Genomic DNA, 16,410 nt, shown 5'->3' with positions numbered 1-16,410 from the left:
GCTAAGTCTGTAGTTTGAAGTTCCCTAGTAAATGTAGCTGAGCAGGCCAGGACAAAGCAACTGACTGATTGTTTCTTTGAACTGGGTATTATGTGCCAGTCATCAAGATGTATTCAACTGTGAGCTCCTTCTAGCAATTATAAATTCTCATTTCCAGCCAGGGTATAAAAACTTCAAAGATATTGAATCTTGGTGAATACTGTCTTGGGCTAGATTCATATGTAAAAACTTAGAGTTCCTAAGTTAAAAGTAATATGTTACTTGAAAAAAATATATATTGGCAGAATACTTAATGCCTTATAGAACAGAGGACACTTTAAGAACATAAACTTTGCAAAGAATTGAACCACATTTTAAAGAGTATGGCAATAGATTCACATATAATTTTATCAGGAAGCTACCACTCAAATGAGTGGATTCTAACCATTTCTCTTCTCATTCTTCTGTAAAAGTCCAGGGAGAGTATTAGAACAGCTTACCTGCGGCAGGGCAGTGCACCTCGATTTGCAGAGCTGAATCACCAAGACTACGCCAAGTGGAAGAGTGATAACTCCCCAAAAGCAGATTAGAACCCTGCTTTGAGATAAAGGGGAAATGAATGAGACTACCAAAAAGAACAAAGGCCTATTACACACCTCAAGAGAAAAAAGAGTAAGAAGCTAGAGCATTCTTAAAAGGCTTTTAAATTTAAAAAAATCAATAAAAATAACTGTACTTTGTGGTATGCAAAAAAAAATTGTCTCCTTTGAAGGAAAGACCCGCTGCAAAATCACTGGATATATTTCAAATGTACATATTTATGTTACTTAATTCTGTAAATATTTAATTGAGAAATATTTTTAACTATATTTTTATTTTTTATTATTTTTTTATTTTTTTCTTAAAATACCAAAAAATACCAGAAAAAACGCAAACATTCATAACTTTTGATCATTCCATTCTACATATATAATCAGTAATTCACAATATCATCACATTGTTGCATATTCATCATCATGATCATTTCTTGGAACATTTGCATCTATTCAGAAAAAGAAATAAAAAGAAAACAGAAAAAAATCATACATACCACACCCCCACCTCTCCCCCTCACCGATCACCAGCATTTCACTCTAAATTTATTTTAACATTTGTTCCCCTATTATTTATCTTTATTCCATATGTTTTATTCATCTGTTGATAAGGTAGATAAAAGGAGCATCAGACACAAGGTTTTCACAATCACACAGTCACATTGTGAAAGCTATATCATTATACAATCATCTTCAAGAAACATGGCTCCTGGAACACAGCTCCACATTTTCAGGCAGTTCCCTCCAGCCTCTCCATTTTATCTTGACTAGCAAGGTGATAACTATTTAATGCACAAGAATAACCTCCAGGATAACCTCTCAACTCTGTTTGGAATCTCTCAGCCATTGACCCTTTATTTTGTCTCATTTCACTCTTCCCCCTTTTGGTCAAGAAGATTTTCTCAATCCCCTGATGCTGAGTCTCAGCTCATTCTGGGGGTTTAATTTAGAAATATTTTATAAAGTTGTAGGAGGAATGCAGATATAATAAATTTGAGAAGTTATAAGAAAAATAATTATTTTGTCAGTTTATTGGCATAAATGAATGTATTTTATTAAAACACTACAAATACTTTGGAAATTATATTTCATTTAAAGATAAGTAAAGACATCTTTTTAAAAACTGAGTCACAGAGCTCAGGGGGCAGCACTGGTTCCAGATAATTTATGTACCTACTCAGAAATGAGAACAAATGAGGCCTTTTTCCTCATTCAATTATCACCACCGCAGAAAAGGTGAAATAGCAACAGAGCCTAGGATACAAGTAGAAAAACAATATGAAAAAAAACCCTATTCACATCATAAATCATTGTGACACTACGAAGAAACGAACATGAATAATTCTGAATAGTTGTCATGGTTGACATCAATATTAATTTCTAAAACCTTTGGTACTCTGAATAGTGTCATTTTCCTAATATCCTGTTATAAATAATGATTTCATAGAACTTCTTGCATGCATGGCTCATGACAAGGGAGGGTAAAGCAGTGCAGAGATTCAAGTGCTGATCCTGTTCTTCGAGGAACTTGGGTTGTCATCTAGGTGAATAATCACAAGGTACATGAACTTGCAGAATCTTCAGCAAATTTTTTTTATCCAATACATAAGCTGTGGTTTTATTCCCATGAAGTACACTTGTATCTATAAATAAATTTAATATATAAATAAATTATTTATTCTGGGGAGGAGGGGAAGAGATGAATGGTTTTTGGAGACTGAAGAAAATAGGGAGTGGAGACTTGGACTCTAGACCAATAGCTGCCCAAACTCCATCACCATTAGCATTCCTAGGACATTTCTGTGCCCCAGTGCTTATTATTGAAAAACTCTCCAAAATCTCAGATTGAGAATTTTGATCACATTGGGTTTACATATAAGTGGTAGCAGAAGGTATCAGCATAAAGTGCTATCATTTCTTTAAAACCTTGATAGTTTTGGTAAATGAAGCCATAGTCATAGAAATTAAGACTTCACAACTGGAACATTTTCCTTTAAACATTGCTTTCACTGAGCCAATCATTATTTTCAATAGTTCAATACTATTTTCTATCGTATCATTAATCATCACATGGCATTCAAAGCATTCTATAGTTTATATTCCTCTATTCTCTAACTATATTTCCTACTCTCCTTTACTAAGAAACTATTCAAAGCCTAAATAAGTACCCTTCACAAAATAAATAGGTTGTAGCCACCTTTCCTAATTTGGAAATTCCGTGTTTTATGTAAAAGATAATTTTAAGCTTCATTGTAATGATAGGAAATTGGGAAAACCTATAGGATTTAATTTCCTGGCTGCTATGACAAATACCACACGGTAGGTTGGTTTAAACAGCTCATGGTTTTGGAGCCTGAAAGGCTTGTTTCTTCCAGGGTATATTAGTTAGGGTTCTCTAGAGAAACAGAATCAACAGGGAACACTCACAAGCATAAAATTTATAAAAGTGTCTCATGTGACTGCGGGAACACAGACCCAAAATCTGCAGGGCAGGCTGTGAAGCCAACGACTCCTATGGAGGGTCTGGATGAACTCCACAGGAGAGGCTTGCCAGCTGAAGCAGGAATAGAGCCTGTCTCTTCTGAATCCTCCTTAAAAGGCTTCCTGTGATTAGATTAAGCATCACTCATTGCAGAAGACATTCCCCTTTGGCTGATTACAAATGGAATCAGCTGTGGATGCAGCTGACTTGATCATGACCTAATTCTATGAAATGTCATCATTGCAACAGACAGGCCAGCACTTGCCCAACCAGACAAGCAGGTACCACAACTTGGCCAAGTTGACACATGAACCTGACCATGACAGTCCACCCCTTGTCAACTTGGCAGCTATATATATCAACTTAAACCTTACCCAATTTCCAAATAAAAACAATAAAATACACATTTTTTCTTTTACCTAACAATACTCAACTGTCCTGCATATAACTGGAAACACATTAAATCTCTCCAGAATAGGGCAAAAATCCTTGGGAAATGTTCATTCTTAAACTTGATACCTTACAACTTAAATAGTATAGCATGAATAAAACAGCATTACAGTCCTCGTTTCTGTAACTGATCACGTGGTCAAAGTTCATATTTATCACTACCTTCTTCCACTACTCATTCCATGTTCCCTTTACCCTCAGTAAGCACTTCAGCTGGCCGTGGTTCTTTGCCTGGTGGGGTGACCCAAACCTTCATTCCTGAAGTTTCAAAGCCATTGCTAGTCCTTCCTGGATTGGGTTGTTGCAGTTTTCCATTGCTTTTAATCACAGGGCATGGTAGAACTAAAAGACGCCCTAGGGGATCTCCTATATTTCAAGAACTCTTCTTTATCTCCATTATGTAGTTGCAATCCTATTTCCACCTGATAGTCAGGGTCAATCACCCCAGACAATAATGTTATCCCCTTCTTGGCTTGTTGATCCAATGGCATAAGTAGCCCAAAGTGACCAGGTGGCAGTCTTAACTTCCAGTTCAGTGGAATCATTGTTGTTTGTCTTGGAGGAAGCACTCCCCATTTGGAACTAAAACCTGTAGACCAGAAGAGCTCTGGGTCACAGGGATAAGAAGCAAAAATTTTCCTAGTGGATCACTAGGGATAATAGTGAGTGGTACCACTCCCATTTCCACCCCTTGGTTCCTGGACCCATGGATCCTGGTTATTGGAGAAATAGCACCATACAGCGGATGCTGATTCAGAGCATACACAGATTCCTGGAGAACATTATCCCAGACTTTCAAGTTTTTGCCACCTAATTGGCACTGTAATTGAGTTTTCAAAAGGCCATTCCACCGTTCTATCAATCCAGCTGCTTCTGGATAATGGGGAACATGATAAGACCAGAGAATTCCATGAGCATGTGCCCATTCCCGAACTTCATTTGCTGTGAAGTGTGTTCCTTGATCAGAAGCAAGGCTATGTGGAATACCATGATGCTGGATAAGGCATTCTGTAAGCCCATGGATGGTAGTTTTGGCAGAAGAATTGTGTGCAGGGAAAGCAAACCAATATCCAGAGTACGTGTCTATTCCAGTTAGAACAAATCGCTGCCCCTTCCATGAAGGGAGTGGTCCAATATAATCAACCTATCACTATGTCACTGGCTGGTCACCTCAGGGAATGGTGCCATATTGGGGGCTGAGTATGGATCTCTGCTGCTGGCAAATTGGGCACTCAGCAGTGGCTGTAGCCAAGTCAGCCTTGGTGAGTGGAAGTCCATGTTGCTGAGCCCATGCATAACCTCCATCCCTACCACCATGACCACTTTGTTCATGAGCCCATTGGGCAATGATAGGAGTTGTTGGGGAAAGAAGCTGGCTGGTATCCACAGAACGGGTCATCTTATCCATTTGATTATTAAAATCTTCCTCTGCTGAAGTCACCCTCTGGTGTGCATCCACATGAGACACAAATATCTTCATGTTTTTAGCCCGCTCAGAAAGTTCTATCCACATACTTCTTCCCCAGACCTCTTTGTCACCAATTTTCCAATCATGGGCTTTCCAAGTCCCTGACGATCCAGCCAAACCATTAGCAACAGCCCATGAGTCAGTATACAAATGCACCTCTGGCCAGTTTTCCTTCCAAGTAAAATGAACAACTAGGTGCACTGCTCATAATTCTGCCCACTGGGAGGCTTTCCCTTCACCACTGTCCTTCAAGGACACCCCAGAAAGGGGTTGAAATGCTGCAGCTGTCCACTTTCGGGTGGTACCTGCATATCGTGCTGAACCATCTGTAAACCAGGCCCGAGTTTTCTCTTCCTCAGTAAATAGACTGTAAGGAACTCCCCAAGAGGCCATAGCTCTGGTCTGGGAAAGAGAAGGTAATGTGACAGGAGTGGAGACCATGGGCATTCGGGCCACTTCTTCATATAACTTACTGGTGCCTTCAGGAACTGCTCTGGCTCTATCTCGTATATGCCATTTCCATTTTACAATAGAGTGCTGCTGTGCATGCCCAACTTTATGGCTTGGTGGGTCAGACAACACCCAGCTCATGATAGGCAACTCAGGTCTCATGGTAACTTCGTTGCCCATCGTTAAGCATTCAGTCTCTACTGAGGCCCAGTAGCAGGCGAAAAGCTGTTTCTCAAAAGGAGAGTAGTTATCTGCAACAGATGGTAAGGCTTTGCTCCAAAATCCTAAGGGTCTGTGTTGTGATTCTCCTATAGGGGCCTGTCAAAGGCTCCAGACAGCATCCCTATTTGGCACTGACACTTCTGGCACCATTAGATCTTCTGGATCATATGGCCCAAGTGGCAAAGCAGCTTGTACAGCAACCTGGACCTGTTGCAGAGCTTCCTCTTGTTCAAGTCCCCACTCAAAATTAGCAGCTTTTCTGGTCACTCGATAAATGGGCTGGAGTAGCATACCCAAATGAGGAATACATTCTCTCCAAAATCCAAAAAGTCCAACTAGGCATTGTGTCTCTTTTTTGGTCATACGAGGGGCCAGATGCAGCAACTTCTCCTTCACCTTAAAAGGGATATCTCGACATGTCCTACACCACTGAACACCTAGAAATTTCACTCTGGTGGAAGGCTCCTGTATTTTTGTTGGATTTATCTCCCATCTTCTGACATGCAAATGCCTTATCAGTAAATCTAGAGTAGTTGCTACTTCTTGCTCACTAGGTCCAATCAACATGATATCATCAATATAATGGGAGGGAGAAATAATCATGGTCTCTGCAGACAAGATCATGACATAGAGCTGGAGAGTTGATTTACCCCTGAAGTAGGACAGTGAAAGTATATTGCTGACCTTGCCAGCTGAAAGCAAACTGTTTCTGGTGGTCCTTACTAATAGCTATTGAGAAAAAAGCATTTGAAAGATCAATAGCTGCATACCAGGTACCAGGGGATGTATTGATTGGCTCAAGCAATGATACCACATCTGGAACAGCAGCTGCAATTGGAGTTACCACCTGGTTGAGCTTACAATAATCCACTGTCATCCTCCAAGACCTATCTGTTTTCTGCACAGGCCAAATAGGAGAGTTGAATGGGGATGTGGTGGGAATCACCACCCCTGCATCCTTTAAGTCCTTAAGAGTGGCAGTAATCTCTGCAATTCTTCCAGGAATCCAGTATTGCTTCTGATTTACTAATTTGCTAGGGAGGGGAAGTTCTAGTGGCTTCCACTTGGCCTTTCCCACCATAATAGCCCTCACTGCATGAGCTAGAGAGCCAATGTGGGGGTTCTGCCAGTTGCTCAGTATGTTTATACCAATTATACATTCTGGAACTGGGGAAATAAGTACAGGATGGGTCCAGGGGCCCACTAGACCCACTGTGAGATGGACCTGAGCTAAAACTTCATTGATCACCTGGCCTCCATAAGCTCCCACTCTGACTGGTGGACCAGAGTGAGGTTTTGGGTCCCCTGGAATTAATGTCAATTCTGAACCAGTGTCTAATAATCCCCAAAATATCTGATCATTTCCTTTTCCCCAATGCACAGTTACCCTGATAAAAGGCCATCGGTCTCCCTGGGGAAAGCTTGGAGGAAGATTAACAGTATAAATTTGTGGCTGTGTAACAGGGTTCTCCCCCAAAGGGACCTTCATTCAAGGGGCTCTGAGTCTGTAAACTGTTTCAAGCCTGGAAATTGATTAAGGGGCCATGACTCTGTGTTTTTGTAATTCAGGTTAGACTTCTGTTCACTTGACTTAGAACTCTTTTGTTTATACAGCTCCAACAAGAATTTAGCAGACTGCCCTTCTATTGTATTTCTAGGTACCCCATGATTTACTAGCCAATGCCACAAATCTGTACATGTCATATAATTTTGACACCTGCTTTGGGTTTGCTGTCTATTATAATAGCCGGGTCTACCCTGTCTTTGGTGATTAAGTGCTGCCACCTGGCTTCTGCCAACTCGGGATCCTGTCATCCCCATTGTGTTTAAGGATTCCAGCTCTGTGATGGCAGTTCCTACAGTAATATCTGACCTACAGAGAAGTGCAACCACAGAGCTCTTTAGGGATGATAATGCTAATCTCACAAATTTATTTCTCACTGTTCTGGGTAAAGGTGCATCCTCCGGACATTCCTGGGGTGTAAGAGTAGGCTTTGTGTGTTAGTTAGATTCATTTGTCAACTTGGCCAGGTGAGCATACCTAATCTTGTTGCTGCAGACATAAGCCAACGGTACGTGAACCTCATCTGTTGCCAATTACATCTGCAGTCAGCTAGGAGGCGTGTCTGCTGCAATGAGTGACGTTTGACTTAATTGGCTGGTGCTTAAATGAGAGAACGCATTGTAGCACAGAAAAAGCAGCTTGGCATTCCTCATCTCAGCACTAGCAGCTCAGCCCAGGCTTTTGGAGATGCAGAAAGCAGTCACCCCGGGGAAAGTTGTTGGAACCCAGGGGCCTGGAGAGAAGACCAGCAGAGACCATCTTGTGCCTTCCACGTAAGAAAGAACCTCAGTGGAAAGTTAGCTGCCTTTCCTCTGAAGAACCAACAAATTAATCCCCTTTTATTAAAAGCCAATCCATCCCTGGTGTGTTGCATTCCGGCAGCTAGCTAACTAGAACACTTTGCATGATAAATCCACTCTAACATTCCAATCTCTCTAAGCCTCTGGATACCCTCATCTACAATACACCAGGGCAGTTCTGGCATTTCAACCTCAGGTAATGTTGGCCACCTTCTGATCCATGTTTCAACCAACCATCCAAACAAACTGTTAATACCTTTTCTAACCACTCGAGCTTAACACTGAAGGCAGAATCTCTGCTTAGTGGGCCCATATCAATAAATTCAGCCTGATCCAGCCTTATATTCCTCCCACCATTATCCCACACCCTTAAAATCCATTGCCATGCATATTTCCCTGATTTCTGTCTATATAAATTGGAAAATTCACTTTTGGAGTTTAACATATGTCCTCATGTATAATACTTTGTACCTCATCTTTTGGGGCCTGTTGGGACTTTAGTCTAGTTATAGGTCTGGAAGAAATGAGGGGTAGTGGGGGTGGGTCATGAAAAGAATTAGAAATATCTTCCAGGCCATTTGCTTCAGGGCCTTCATGTGCAGTTTCATCTGGTGAAACAGTATTAATCACTCTAGGACTAATCCCTTCAAGAGGAGGTTGGGTGGCCAACTCCTCAAGGCAGGCTGGATGTGGGGCAGTTATGTCCCCAGGGCAAATGATTACAGGATTATCTAGAGAAGACTCAGCATGATCTAGGGTTTCAACCTCACCCTCAACATCATTACCAATCTATATGTCACCATTCCATTTTTCAGGGTCCCACTCCTTTCCAACCAGTGCCCTCACTTTAACAGCAGACACCATGCAATATTGAGATTTCAGTTTATGTTGTAACATTGTTACTCTAACAGTAAGATTCTGAATCTGATTTTCAGAGCTCTCAAGTCTACAGCTACCAGAAATAAGATTTTCCTTCAGGATACTCATAGAAATGTCTACATCTGTCAGACAGCGCTTAAGCTTCTTGTTTGAAGCCTTAAGCCCATCCATTTCACTCCTTAATGTAGACAGTGTATCTAACAACAACCAACCAACATCTCTATACCTCTTATTTCTACAAAACTCTGTAAAGGTGTCAAAAACATTACCCCCAGAGCCTGGCTTCATACAAGCAAAGCATTAGGAGAATTGAATGGTGATATTTTGAGTATTTCTTTTGCCAACACATTCCATGGATTGGGAGTGTCATTCTGATTACAGGAATCAGAGTCCCTAGTGTCTTTGAGTCCAGTCAGAGTAGAAAACCATTCATAAAAACCCATTTTTAAGATTCAGTTTCTTAAGAACCACTCCTGGTACCAAGAGAAAATGTTTATCAGGTTGAGGCCTATTGTAAAGGATCCTATATTATAAGTTTTTACAGCAGTCACACATATTCAGGAGGTGTAGCTGTTATTTCTAAATTCTGAGATACTGAGCTGTTTATTTATAACCTGGTTGTTCCCAGAAACTTCGAACACCTGAGACTCAAAGCTAGAGATCAGAAGGTATGAAAGTCAGCAGTGCAACATCCAGGAACAGTTTAAAAAGTTGAAAAAGTGATTAGAATTTGAGTAGAGATATGAATGAAGCTGATCTGGATAGGACTAAGCTATATCAGAATACAGGTCAAATACATATTTTAAAACTTCAACTTCTGTGTGAGACTACAGAGAGAGAGAGAGATGCTTATTTGGTGCATAATTTATATTTTGGATAGTGCATTTCCTAATATTATATTGTCAGTTTAGTTGAACATCATAAGTACATAGAATCTTGAATAGGGCAGGAGATTTTCTTAGTTTGACCAGGTTAGTGTGATGCTCCAGTTAAAAAAAGGATACAAGAGTGATTTGGGCAATGAATAAAGAACTGTTTTCCAAGTTCCCTTGGGGGACTGGGGAGATAGGAAGAAATATTAAACTTCCCTACTTGGAGAATTTCTGATATTCTCACAAAGAGAAGGGGCAACCAAATCCATAGGTCGAATCCTGGATCTTGGGGTTTGCCCCATGAAATTTGTTCCTGCAAAGTATAGGCTAAGTCTAGTTAAAATTAAGCCTAAGAGTCACCCCCAAAGAATCTCTTCTGTTGCTCAGATGTGACCTCTCTCTCTAAGCCAACTCGGCCGGTGAACTCACTGTCCTTCCTTCTATGTGGGGCATGACTTCCAGGGGTGTAAATAGCCCTGGCAACATAGGACAGAAATCCTGGCATGAACCAGGACCCAGCACCAAGGGATTGAAAATGACTTCTTGACCAAAATGGGGAAGAGAGAAATGAGACAAAATAAAGTGTCAGTGGCTGAGAGATTTCAAACAGAGTTGAGAAGTTATCCTGGAGGTTATTCTTATGCATTATACAGAAATACCTTTTTAGTTTATGGTATATTGGAGCAGCTGGAGGGAATTATCTGAAACCATTGAGTTGTGTTCTGGTAGTCTTGATTCTTGAAGATGATTGCATAAAGAAAAAAATTTTACAATGTGATTGTGAGATTGTGAAAAGTGTCTGATTCTCCTTATATCCAGGGTGTGGACAGATGAGTAAAAAAAAAAAATGGATAAAAATAAATATATAAGTGATGGGGGGACAAAGGTTAAAATAAATTGGGTAGATGGAAATACCAGTGGTCAATGAGAGAGAGGGGTTAGGGATATGGTATGTATGAGGTGTTTTGTTTTTTTTTTCATTTCCCTTTCTGGAGCGATGAAAATGTTCAAAAAAAATGATCATAGTGGTGAATATGCCACTGATTATGCACCATGTATGGAATGTATGTGTGTGAAGATTTCTCAGTAAAAATATTTTTAAAAAAGACATTCCAATTCAGTTGGCCACAGCTTAGCTAAAAATAACATCTTCAAAGGGCCTTTTTATAATGGGTTCACACCCATAGGAATAGCGTTAAGATGAAGAAAATGTTTTCTCTGGAGTAGCGTAATTTACCATAGTCTTCCCTCTGGAACCTCAAAAGACATTTTCTTCTGACATGCAAAATACATTCACAACATCCCCAAAGTCTTAAGTCATTTCAGTAACAATGCTAAGTACAAAGTCTCATCAAAATCAGATATGGATGTGGTTCATCCTTGGGAAAAATTCCTTTCAGTCTGTAGATTTTTAAAATCTAAAAAATACCCTATCTGCTTCTAAAATTCAATGGTGGGACAGGCATAGGGTAAACAATCCCATTCCAGAAGGGAGAAATTGGAAGGAAAACAGGGGTCATAGGTCTCAAGCAAGTATGAAACCAAACAAAGGAAACTCCATTATATATCAAGATTTGAGTCACCTGGAGATCAATACCTTGTCCTCCTGGTCTGCTGGAGTAGCAGCCACACCATTTCTAAGTTCTTGCTTAGGAGTCATGCTCTCCCTGAATGTTGGAACCTAGGTCTCACCCTCCCCAAGCACTGGAGTGGCAGTCTTGCTGAAAACTGACTGGCAGTCTTGCTGAAAACGGGGATTTAGGCCCCATCCTCTCCAAGCTTTGGGATGGCAGTTGAACATTCTTCAAACATCAGGGCAAGAGCCCATCCCTCCAAGTGGTTTGGCAGATGTGCCCACTCCCAGAGCTGGAACAGACCTGCCCTTTCCACAATTGGACAGAGGAGTACTTTTCATTCCAGGCCTATACTTCCATGATTCTTTCCTTGAAGACATTCATCATTCAACTTGTCCCTCCTCTGTCCCTTTCAGTCAGTTGGCAATGCTTCTGTTTATACAAATTTCACAAAACCCTTGTTGGTTTTGCATGCAGCTCAAGGAGATCAAAGCCATCAGACAAAAAAGTATTTTACCTAGATCCTTCCCAAATAACAGCATTATGAATCCTGATTTTCTCTGACATGGCTGCCTTGATCTATGTTCAGCCACACCCTCTTTAGTAAAGAGGTGTTCAGGTAACTCCTCAAATAAAGCCTTGTCCTCTAGGGACTCACTTCACAGAAGCTCAGGGAAATCCCTGATAGAGCTACTTCTGGCCCTAGACTCAGAACACAATATCAGTGTAGGCTGAAAATTCTCCAAATCATCAATTGTTTGTTCCTTTGCACCAGAGTTTCATTCTCAGTTGATTCTTTTCTTCTCAAATTTTACTATAAAATGCAAGGAGAGAGGACTTCTGGGAAGACGACCAACTAGAGTAGCTCGAGATTAGCCCTGCTCCATGGGAAAGTTAGAGAAAGGATAGGAGGGTGACTGAGGCAGTGATTAGGGAGAGCGGCTGACCTGGGACATCCTTTTGCACCAATTGGAGCAGCCCTGGTTGCAGAGGCCAAGAAACTGAGAGGTAGAAAGCTGTAGTCTGGCATGGAGCTGCAGAGCCACTGAGCCCACGGGAGTGCACGAACAGGAGAGCAGAACTAGGAAGTAAGCCAGGTCAATTCCTTGGGCATGCCACCCTCACCAGTGCAGCCCCATGACTGGCGACTCATCCCCATACCCTGCACATCTGAACCCCATAACCCACTCCCATTTCCGGTGCTCCAGGCACCCCCACCCCACCAGCCCCCAGTGTATGTACCTGCCCTACACCTCCATCCCAAGTGCAGCCTAACCCACATCCTCTGCACCCATCCTGAGCACTACCTCCTCTGCCTTGTTCCCTCGTCTGTTGCCAGTGCATAAAGGCTGCAGGCACTAAACTCCATAATAGGGTACCCCTGCCCCCTGCCAATAGCATTGCACAGCCTCACTCTGCCCACTCTGAACTCTGTGCATCCACATCCATTTATGGCACTCCCAAGCCCACACATGCGCACGGGCCCCAAATTATGTCATTCAGCTCTGGGAACCACATTTTAGAGCAGTCCTAGAACCACACATGCGCACAGTCCTCAGTCTCACTTTTCAGCTCTCAGAAAGTGCTGACCTGCACAGCCAGGTCACATCTGCCTGTTATCCAAGAAGGCATAATGCTGACCTGCTGCCACAGCTCTACGCATGCACACAAAGGGCCCTGTGCCTTAGACCAGCACACACCAGAGTTATGCCCCCCAGACCAGTGTACCCACACAGCTACATTCTCCCAGGCTGCTGGGTGCCCACATTCACAAGCATCAACATAACACCCCTAACCTGCACCTATACCTGCCCTGAAACAAATCACCATAGTGAGTGCCCACCCCGTGCCCTGCTCCCTGATGTACAGCCATCCTGCAAACATGAGGCCTTAGACTACTGAAAAAAATCAACTCCCAAAGTAAATCAATCAAGATATTTACATACTATGAAGACAACAGATCACTAAGCATATCACAATGCAGATAGATATAGCCTTGTCTAATAACCAAATTAAAACACCAGAGGAGACACAGAAGCTGGAACAACTAATCAAAGATGTTCATACAACTCTATTTAATAAAATAAGTGGGATAGTAAATGACATAAAGGAGATCAAGAAAACAGTAGAAGAGTACAAATAGGAATTTGAAAGAATAAATAGAAAAATAGCAAATATCACAGAGATTAAAGATTCTGTTGACCAAATAAAAAGCATACTAAAGGCACACAATACCAGATTTGAAGAGACAGAAGAAGGAATAAGTGATATAAAGGGCAGGATAATTGACTTTGAAGACTCAAAATAGCAAATGGCAAAAAAGATGGGAAAAAATTGAATTGGAACTCAGGGAAATGATAGACTAAACAGAGCACACAAATATAAGAATCATTGGTGTCCCAGAAGAAGAAGAGAGGAGTAAAGGGCTACGAAGAGTAGTTGAGAATATAATTGGGGAAAACTTCCCAACCCTCATAAAGGACATAAATATACAAGTCAGAGAAGCCCAATGAACTCCAAACAGAATAAATCCAAATAGGCCTTCCCCAAGGCACATACAAATCAGTCTGTCAAATGTTGAAGAGAAGCAGAAAATGCTGAAAGCACAAGAGAAAAACCTCTACTACATACAAGGGAAACCAAATAATACTGAGTTCAGACTACTCAACTAGCACCCTGGAGGTGAGAAGGCAGTGGTATGACATACTCAAGATCCTAAAAGAGAAAGACTTCTAGCTAAGAACTCTGTACCCAGCCAAATTGTCCTTCAAATTGAGGGAGAGATTAAAGTTTTCACAGACAAAGAAGTTCCGAAAGAATTTGTCAACAAGAGACCAGCCCTACAAGAAATATTAAAAAGGAGTTCTGCCTGCTGAAAAAAAAAAAAGACAAGAGATGGAGGTCTGGAGGAGGGCACAGAATTGAAGAGTATCACTAAGGGTAATTGAAATAATACAAAGAGAAAGAGGGAAAAGAATATATAGATCTGATAAATAAAATTAAAAAGATAAGATGATGGAATAAAGAACCGCCTTTCCAGCAATAACTAAACTTACCAATTAAAAGATACAGATTGGCAAAATGGATTAAGAAACATAATCCAGCTATATGCTGCTTATAAGAGACTCATCTTAGACACAAGGATACAAATAGATTGAAAGTGAAAGGATGGAAAAAGATTTTCCATGCAAATTATAACCAAAAGAAAGCAAGAGCAGCTATACTAATATTGGACAAAATAGACTTTAAATGTAAAGACATCATAAGAGACAAAGAAGGACACTATATACTAATTAAAAAGTCAATTCACCAAGAAGATATAATAATCATAAATGTTTATGCTCCCAATCAGGAAACTCCAAAGTACATGAGACAGACATTGGCAAAACTGAAGGGAGCGATAGATGTTCAACAATAATAGTAGGAGACTTCAATACACCACTCTCCTCTGTAGATAGAACAACCAGACAAAAGATGAACAAGTGCTCTAGTTTGCCAGCTGCTGGAATGCAATACACCAGAAATGGAATGGCTTTTAAAAGGGGGAATTTAATGAGTTGCTAGTTTACAGTTCTAAGGCCGAGAAAATGTCCCAATTAAAACAAGTGTATAGAAATGTCCAATCTAAGGCATCTAGGGAAAGATACCTTGGTCCAAGAGGGCTGTCTTGGCTGGAAGGGCACATGGTGAGCAGTGTCATCTGCTAGCTTTTTCTCCTGGCTTCTTGTTTCATGAAGATCCCTGAGAGGCATTTTCCTTCTTCATCTCCAAAGCGCTGGCTAGTGGATTCTCTGCTTCGTGGTGCTGCAGCATTCTCTGCTCTCTCTGAACCTCCTCATTCCTCCAAATGTTTCCTCTTTTGTAGGACTCCAGCAAACCAATCGAGACCCACCCAAATGGGTGGAGACATGTTGTCACCTAATCCAGCTTAATAACCACTCTTGATTAAATCACGTCATCCAGGGAGATGATCTGATTATAGTTTCAAACATACAGTATTGAATAGGGATTATTCTACCTTTATGAATTGGAATTTTGATTAAAACATGGCTTTTCTAGGGGGGCATGGTTCCTTTCAAACCAGCACAACAAAGAAATAGAAAAATTAAATAACTTGATAAATGAATTAGACTTAACAGACATATATAGGTCACTGCACCCCAAAAACACCAAGATATATATTCTTCTCTAGTGCTCATGGAACATTCTCCAGGATAGATCATATGCTGGGGCACAAAATAGGTCTTAATAAAATTTAAAACATTGAAATTATTCACAACATTTTCTCTGATGACAATGGGGTGAAGTTGGATCTCAATAACTACTAAAGAATGAGAATATTCACAAATATATGGAGATTAAATAACACACTCTTAAAGAATCAGTGGGTCAAAGGAGAAATTGTTACAGAAATTATTAGATATCTGGAGATGAATGAAAATGAAAATACAACATATCAGAACCTATCGGATGTGGCAAAGACTGTACTGAGAGGGAAATTTATTGCCTTAAATGCCTATATTAAAAACCAAGAAAGAGCAAAAATTGAGGACTTAACAGCCAACCTGGAGGAACTTGAGAAAGAACAGCAAACTAACCCCAAAGCAAGTAGAAGAAGAGAAATAACAAAGATTAAAGCAGAGAGAAATTAATGGATGAACAAAAGAACAACAGAAAGAATTGAGAAAACAAAAAGTTGGTTCTTTGAGAAAATCAATAAAATTGGTGAGCTACTAGCAAAACTTTCAAAGAAAAAGAGAGAGAGAGCAGATGCAAATAAACAAAATCAGAAATGAGAAGGGGTGCATTACAACAGACCCAGAAGAAATATAAGAAATCATAAGAGGATATCATGGCCAACTATATGCCAACAAACTAGATAACTTAGATGAAATGGACAAAATCCTGGAGACACACAAACAAGCTACACTGACTCAGGAAGAAATAGAAGATCTCAACAAATCAATCACAAGTAAAGAGATTCAATCAGTCATCAAAAATCTTCCTATAAAGAAAAGCGCAGGGCCAGATGGCTTCACAGGGGAATTTTATCAAACATTCCAGAAAGAACTAACAC

At 40.6% G+C, this 16,410-nt stretch overlaps 1 long non-coding RNA gene across 2 annotated transcripts in view; it reads right to left on the bottom strand.

The window, feature by feature from the left end:
* Nucleotides 1-16,410, bottom strand: part of LOC143678960 (uncharacterized) — a 72,992-nt gene that overhangs the window by 32,032 nt on the left and 24,550 nt on the right. Inside the window, exon 2 of one of the 2 annotated variants that reach the window (XR_013173500.1) lies at nucleotides 480-573. This is a non-coding gene — a long non-coding RNA (uncharacterized LOC143678960). Of the gene's footprint in view, nucleotides 1-479; nucleotides 577-16,410 lie in introns of both variants that reach the window. The other variant, XR_013173501.1, reaches the window with a different exon arrangement.

This window comes from Tamandua tetradactyla, chromosome 4, assembly GCF_023851605.1.
Source record: "Tamandua tetradactyla isolate mTamTet1 chromosome 4, mTamTet1.pri, whole genome shotgun sequence".
In the NCBI taxonomy this organism is placed as follows: domain Eukaryota; kingdom Metazoa; phylum Chordata; class Mammalia; order Pilosa; family Myrmecophagidae; genus Tamandua; species Tamandua tetradactyla.
The sequence above is the reverse complement of the archived record's forward strand: the minus strand, read 5'-3'. Positions and strand labels throughout refer to the sequence as shown.